Source organism: Pristis pectinata, chromosome 35 (assembly GCF_009764475.1).
Source record: "Pristis pectinata isolate sPriPec2 chromosome 35, sPriPec2.1.pri, whole genome shotgun sequence".
NCBI lineage: Eukaryota > Metazoa > Chordata > Chondrichthyes > Rhinopristiformes > Pristidae > Pristis > Pristis pectinata.
In genome coordinates this window covers 895,433-903,344 of record NC_067439.1, presented here as the reverse complement: position 1 = coordinate 903,344, position 7,912 = coordinate 895,433, and positions in this window count along the sequence as shown.

Genomic DNA, 7,912 nt, shown 5'->3' with positions numbered 1-7,912 from the left:
CTATGCCAACGTGATTCAAGTGTTCATCTACGCACTTCCTAAATGTTGTCAGTGATCCAGCTTCACCCATTCTCTCTGGCAGTGTGTCCCAGGTACTCACCACTCTCTGGGTGAAGAAGACCCCCCTCAAACCCCTTCAAAATCTCTCCTCCCTCACACTAAACCTATGTCCTCTAGTTTAGCTACCTCTGATATGGGGAAATGTTTCCTGCAGTCTCCCCTACCTATACCCCTCATAATTTTATATACTTCAAACATATCCCCTCTTAACCCCTCTGCTCCAGGGAGAAGAGACCCAGCCTCTCCAGTATCTCCTTGTAACTGAACTGTTCCATCCCAGACACCATCTGGTGAAGTCACTGAGAGATACAGCACTGGAACAGGCCCTTCTGCCCGTCAAGTTTGTGCCAATTACCAAGCACCTATTTTGACACCAATCCTACCTTAGACCCATTTTGTTCTCCCCACATTCCCATCAACGAATCCCCAGATTCCAGCACTCACCTACACACTATTTACCAACCCGTACAGTATGTCTTTGGAATGTGGGAGGAAACTGGAGCACCCGGGGGAAACCCATGCAGTCACTGGGAGAATGTGCAAACTCCACACAGACAGCACTGGAGGTTAGGATTGAACCCGGGTCTCTGGAGCTGGGAGGCAGCAGCACTACCACTGAATCTTTAGATCCTTCGTCTTCGAGGCAGCAGTTCAGTGAATGAGGGTTAAGCATCCTGCCAGGACTCGGTGGTGCCCCTGGATGGACAGAGGGGCAGAGGTACGGTCACAAGGTTCGCTGTGAATCTGGCTCCTTCACTATTTCAAAATGATGCAGAAACAGTTCACACCCTGGATTAGATCTGTGGCCTAACTGCAGCTTCCCAAGTCTTGCAGCCGTACTGAGCCCCGACCCCAGTCCAACACCAGCACACACAAGCACTAACACTGTTTCTACCAATGCCACGATGGAGACACAAGAGAGACTGCAGATGCTGGAAATCTGGAGCAACACATAAATGCTGGGGGAGCTCAGTGGGTCGGGCAGCATCTGTAGAGGGAAGTGGACAGTCGACGTTTTGGGTCAAGACCCTTCATGTGCACTGGAAAGAAAGAGGGGAGATAGTATAAAAAGGTGGGGGGAATTGGTGGAGCAAGAGCTGGCAGGTGATAGGTAGATCCAGCTGAGGGAGGTGATAGGCAGGTGGGGAGGGGGAGAGTGGCAGTGATGTCAGAAGCTGGGAGGTGATGGGTGGAAGAGGCAAAGGGCTGAAGAAGATGGAATCTGATAGGAGAGGACAGTGGACCATGGAGTACAGGGAAGGAGGTAGGGAGGGGAACCGGAGGGAGGAACGTGTGGGTGGAGGAGGGGGAAGAGAAGGTGTGCTGGAGAAAACACTCCCCTCACCTGGACCCACTCATCACCCACCAGCTCTTGCTGCACCCCATCCCTCCACCTTTCTATACTGGCTTCTCCCCTCTTTCTTTCCAGTCCAGATGAAGGGTCTCGACCTGAAACAGCGACCGTCCAACTCCCTCCACAGATGCTGCCTGACCCGCTGAGTTCCTCCAGCATTTTGTCTGTTGCGTCTTGCAACGCCATACCTTGTCAGTTTGAGCAGAACAACACTCTGTGCTCTCTGTAAAAATCTTATTTAATTCAGGATGTCATTATATTTCTTCACACACAATTAGACAGGGAATGAGAACTGAATGCCTGCTCAATTCGTTGCTTGTTTTCCAAATGCTGTAAAGGAGGTGACGAGGCTGTTTGGCTCAGTGAGTAAGTGCCTTGTTGGTCAGTGGGTTGGGTATGTGGTGCCCACTACAACCTTGGCATTTTCCAGGGCAAGGCTGACGTTGACACAACCACCCACCTTACAGAAGGAGGGGAAGAAGAGGGGCAGTAATTCCATCCAGTGCCCTCTGCTGAGGAGTTCATGTCCCTCTGCTTTCCCTGTTAAGTCCTCTGAGCTTGCTGACCTAGGCCTCTCTGTTTTTTGCCTTTCTCTCTCTCTGTTCAATCCCCTCTCTGTCTGCTCCCTTCCACTCCTCTCCTTTTCTCTCCCTCTCTGATGTTTCCAATCTCTCCAGTTTTCCTTCTCCTGCATTTTCTCGCCATCCTTCCTGACTGGCTGGGATCCAATCTCCAAATCCTGAATTCCCAGCTCTGTCAAATCCTGAATCATATGACTTCTTCACTGAACATCAGAAACACTCAATCCATGTTCATGAAGACAAATTGAACAGTTAACCCTGTAGCCGTGGGTTTGAGATCACAAACCAGCTAAACCATTGCATTCTCTCTGAGACAGGGGGCTCAGTACTGATCACGCTAGGATCCAATCTTGCCTGCCACATTCGATACATCATGTCAGGAGGCAGCTTATTGTCCATGATAAATTAATTTCTCAAAACTGGGTAACTAATTGTTGCTATGTCAACATGAATCAGATTGGAAAAACAGTAAAACGGTGTCTCGAGAGACTGTAATGAAAATTAAATCTTTGAACCCCTCCTGCCACTGAACACTGCTTTCCTGGGAGAAGTTTGACATTAGTGGAATGAACACGACTCATATTTCACCACAGTGGCAGATAATTATTAATTTAGAGACAATTACCCACTTTCACACAAAGTAAGCCACACAATTACCCCAATTACTGATTAACTGCTAAAAATGACAAGCAAATTACTTTTAAATTGGAACTCACCGGGGCTGTAGAAAGAGTTTCCTGGTTGAACAGGCATGATGGGGAGTTATTTTTGCTGGGTAATATTTCAAGAGTTAAAGCCTTTTCCAGGAAAGACGTGAAGAGCTTCATAGAGTGTGTTGTGGTGATATCAGTCTTGCTGCTGATTGCCCAGAACTCTCAGCACCAAACATCGGCTCAGGGCTGTCAGTTACCACTGGGGCAGTTTCAGGACTGGTGCCCAATGTGTACAGCACTTACCCTGAGCCTGGGAGGCATGGTCAGGAAGTGTAGATGTCCTTTCCCAGGGAGAGTGTGCTGGGACAGTTACAGGAAGCTATAATCTGTATCTAACCTGTGTTTTTTTAACAAAGATTCCTCTTCTGTCTGAGAATAAAATTCTCTCCCTCCCCACCATAAAAGTTGTTAAAAAACAGCTTCCCCTTCACCATCCCCTCCCCTCAGCCCCAGCCTGTTACATAGAGTCATACAGCACAGAAACAGGCCTTTCAGCCCAACTGGTCCATGCTGACCAAGATCCCTATCCTAGGTTTGGCCCGTAACCTTCAGTCTCAGGAAGGTCGGCCTGACTGACTGACTGAGGTCTCCACGTCGCCCAGGGTCACCTACCCAACAGCGGGGGTGGTGTCCACAGCCTTCCCCAGGACAGGGGCGACTCGTTCTGCCCCAGGGAGGGGGTGGTTTGACCGGGTTCTCACAGGAGGACAGAGGGATCTCGCAGGACTCTGTGGAGAGGTCAGGGGCAGGGACACGCCCCTGGTTTCATTTCAGATTCCAACATTTGCAGTTTGATCTGTTTTCCAACGCCAGGTGTGTTTGACTCAGTTCCCTCAACATGACAGGGATTCTCCCAGAAGGAGGTGAGTTCAGGAGTGAGAAATTCAGCATTAGTGTCACACGGGCAAACAAGAGTTAACGCCACACAGGGATGGGCGAGGGGGCAAAGGTCAGGGGTCAGATTGATCAGCAGTGACCTGGTTTCTCGTTACTTCAGGAGGAGACAATATCTGCGGTGAGGTGTGGTGCCTCATTCAGAGGTGGTGTGAATGTGACGGGGAAGGACTTGGTCAGTGCTCACGGCCTGTGTCCAGCCTCCCTCTGTGGACCCCACACAATGCATTCCCCAGCACCCTCCTCCCCACCCTCCTCCCCTCCTCCCCGCCCCTCCTCTCCACCCTCCTTCCCCTCCTTCCTGCCCCTCCTCCCTACCCTCCTCCCCACCTTCCCCTTCAACCCCTCCTCCTCTTCCTTCCTCCCCATACCTCTCCTCCCCACCATCCTCCTCCCTCCTTCCTCCTCCTCCACCAGCAGCCTCCCTCCGTAGAGCAAAGAGTTCTCTCCTCAGGGTCTGGTTCATCAACAAGTGGGAGTGAAGGTGAAATGGTGTGGGGTGGGGTCGGGTGGTGTGAAGGGTGTGGGTGTCGGTGGGGGGAGGTGGGACTGATTAGCAGAGTGTGGAGGATGGCGTTGGAGGGAGGCAGGAGCTGGTGCCTTGGGCAGGGATGTGGGATGTGGTTGGGTGGGGTTGATGGGGAAGAGGCTGCACCCAGCGGCCAGTCCCTGTGCCGATGTCTCCGTTCTGGAGCCCTGACCGGGAATTCCTCTTCATTCTGTGGCTGCAGCAAGGGTCGGCAGTGGGACCCTCAGCCCAGGGAATGGTGAGGTGGGGCTGGAGAAAGTCTAGTGCTGGACGGTCCCGCTGGAAAACAATCGGTTCACCTGTCAGACCTTGTCAGCAGAAAACTGCCACAACTTCACCCAATCACATGTCAAAGAAATGATGATTGATGGTTCTTTGTCACTGATCAATCTGGATTGAGCTGCCAGAAACAGTGGGTGAGGCAGGCACATTAGCAACACGTAAAAGCCATCTCGGTATGTACATGGAGAAGAGAGGTTTAGTGGGCCATGGGCCAAACTCCAGCAGATGGGACCAGCTGACTGGGGAACACAGTCGGCATGGACGAGTTGGGCTGAAGGGCCTGTTTCCGTGCTGTGTGAATCTGTGACTCTTTGGTCGATTGAAGACATTGGGTGGCCACACACTTCTCAGGTGCAGTGTTTGTGTCTGGTTGGTTGTAAACATGGAGTACACTGACATCTGGTGCCGATAGCATGTAGCTGCAGGCAGCAGTCGCTGGGCAGCTTCTGAATGCAGCACTGAGGAAGATCCTACATGTGTGAGAGCCGCTGCTTTACATTATGTGTGTTAACAACTTGGCCTTGCGTGTACAGAGCACGTTTTATGAATTTGAAGATGACACAGATGATGAATTTGCAGCTCCAGAGACCTGAGTTTAATTCTGACCTCCGGTGCTGCCTGTGTGTACGTTCTCCCTGTGACTGCAAGTTGTCGTCGAGTTTATTATCAAGTGCACAAGTATGGTGAGGTACAGGTACAGTGAAAACTTGCTTGTAGCAGCATCACAGGCATATAGGTACAGAAAACACACAGAATATAAATTGTACGTAAATTATACAAGATACTGTCAAGAGAGAACAAAAAGCGTGCAAAAACAAGACATTAGTGCAAAAAAGACACAATCATAACCAAGTTCATGGTAGTGCAAGAGGTGGTCGGTAGTGTTCTGTTGCTGAGGTAGGGTTAGGGTGTGCAGGTCAGTTCAGGAACCTGTAGGAAAGTAGCTGTTCCTGAACCTGGTGGTGTGGGACTTGAGGCTTCTTTACCTCCTGCCTGACGGTAGCTGCGAGAAGATGGCATGGCCCCGGATGGTGGGGGTCCCTGATGATAGACGTTGTAGATGCTGTTAGTGGTGGGGAGGGCTGTGCCTGTGATGGACCGGGCTGTGTCCACTGATCTCCACAGCCTCTTGAGTTCCTGTGAGTTGGAATTGCCGTACCAGGCCGTGATGCAACAAGAGGATATTTTCAGCAGTGTATCTGTAGAAGCTTGTTAGAGTATTTGGTGACATGCCAAATCTCCTGAAGTTTCCAAGAAAGTAGAGGTGCTGGTACACCTTCTTCATGATTGCATCTATGTGCTGGGCCCAGGAATTTGAAGCTGCTAACTCTCTCCACCTCTGACTCACCAATGAGAACTGACACATGGTCTCCTGACCTCCCCCGTCTGAACTCAACGGTTAGTTCCTTGGCTTTGTTCACTTTGAGCGTGAGGTTGTTATTATGACACCACTCACCAGATGTTCTACCTCACTCCTGTATGCTGACCACCGTGATCTGGCCAACAACAGTGCTGTCGTTGGAAAATTTGCAGATGGTATTGGAGCTATCCTTAGCCACGCAGTCGTGGGTGTAAGGAGAGTAGAGCAGGGGGCAAAGCATGCAGACTTGAGGTGCACCCTGTTGATGATCAGTGAGGAGAGTTGTTGTTACTGATCTGTACTAATTGGGGTCTGCTGATGAAGTTGAGTCCTGTTGCAAAGGGAGATCCAGGGGTGCAGGTCATGGAGCTTGGTGATAAGTTTGGAGGGGATGATAGTGTTGAACACTGAGCTAAAGTTGATGAGCTACAGCTTGACGTATGTGTTCCTTTTGTCCACTTGGTCCAGAACAGAGTGGAGATCAAGTGAAATAGCATCTGCTGTTGATAGGCAAATTGAAAGGGATCCAGGTCATTTCTGAGGTTGGAGTTGATTCTCGCCATAACCAACTTCTCAAACACTTCACTACAGTGGGTCTAAGTGGTACCAGCCGGTAGTCAATGAGGCAGGTCACCGAGCTCTTCTTGGGCACCAGTACTATAGATGCCCTTCTGAAGCAGGTGGGAACCTCAGACTGCAGAAGGAAGAGGTTTTCTTGAATACACCAGGGGATATTCCCCTGGGTGCTCTGGTTTCCTTCCACATCCCAAAGACGTGCGGGTCGGTGGGTTAATTGGCTGCTGTAAATTGCCCCTAGCGTGTGGGTGAGGGGTAAAATCTGGGGGGAGATGATGGGGAGAAAGGGATTAGTACAGATGGGTGCTCAATCATCAGCACGGACGCAGGGGGCCTGTTTCAGTGCTATGTTACTCCATGACTCTATGACTATGACAAAGAGGATACCAGTAGGCTTCAAGAAGGTAATAGCTGGTGGAATGGGCAGGTCGGTGGCAGGTGACACTTAATTGTGAGTAGTTGTGGAAAGTCCAATCTAAAGTGAATCTGGAGAATTAATCATGGAAAACAAAGAGTATTTGGTATCAGCTTTCACCATGGAAGATTCAAGTAACTTCCCAGAATTGGCTGTGAAGTAGAAAATAGGGAGAAGGGAAGATCCCAGGAAAATTACACTGACCAGGACAGTGGCACTGAGCAGGTCCTTGGTGGATTTTATCCGAGGATCTGGCAAGAAGTGGCTGAAGAGTCGGTGGATGTGTTGGTTTTAATTTTCCAAAATTCTCCAGATTCAGAGAAGGATCCATTAAGCTGGAAAATTGTAAAAGTAACTGCTTAATTCAAAAAGGAAAGGGAGACAGAAAGTTGGAAACTGCAGGCCCATTAGTTTAGCATCTGTCAGAGGGAATGTTTTAGAAGCTCATTAACAACGTTATCTTGCAGCACTCAGAAAAATCAGGCAAAGTCAACGTGGTTTGTGAACGGAAAGTTATGTTTCACCAATTTATTGGCATTCTCTGAAGAAGTAACATGGTAACATATCGGTGGGATAGAAGATTGGATGGCCAGTGGGAACCAGAGGGGAGGCACAATTAGATCCTTTTCCGGTTCACAAGATGTGACAAGTGGTAACGAGTGCCACAGGTACCGGTGCTGGGCTTTGATGTTTTACAGTTGATATGAAAGACTTGGATGAAGATACCAAAGGTACAGTTGCTACATTTGTTGAGGACATGGTAAATTGGTTTATTATTGTCACATGTACCAAGGTACAGTGAAAAACTTTGTCTTGCATACTGTTCATACAGATCATTTCATCACATCAGTGCATTGAGGTAGTACAATAACAATAAGAGTGTAGAATAAAGTGTTACAGTTACAGAGAAAGTGCAGCGCAGGCAGACAATAAGGTGCAAGGTCATAACGAGGTAGATTGTGAGGTCAAGAGTTCATCTTATCGTACTAGGGAACCGTTCAATAGTCTTATAACAGCAGGAAAGAAGCTGTCCTTGAGCCTGGTGGTATGTGTTTTCAGGCTTTTGTATCCTGTGCCTGAGGGGAGGGGGGACAAGAGAGAATGTCCGGGATGGGTGGGGTCTTTGTTTGTCTTGGCCTTATATTGGC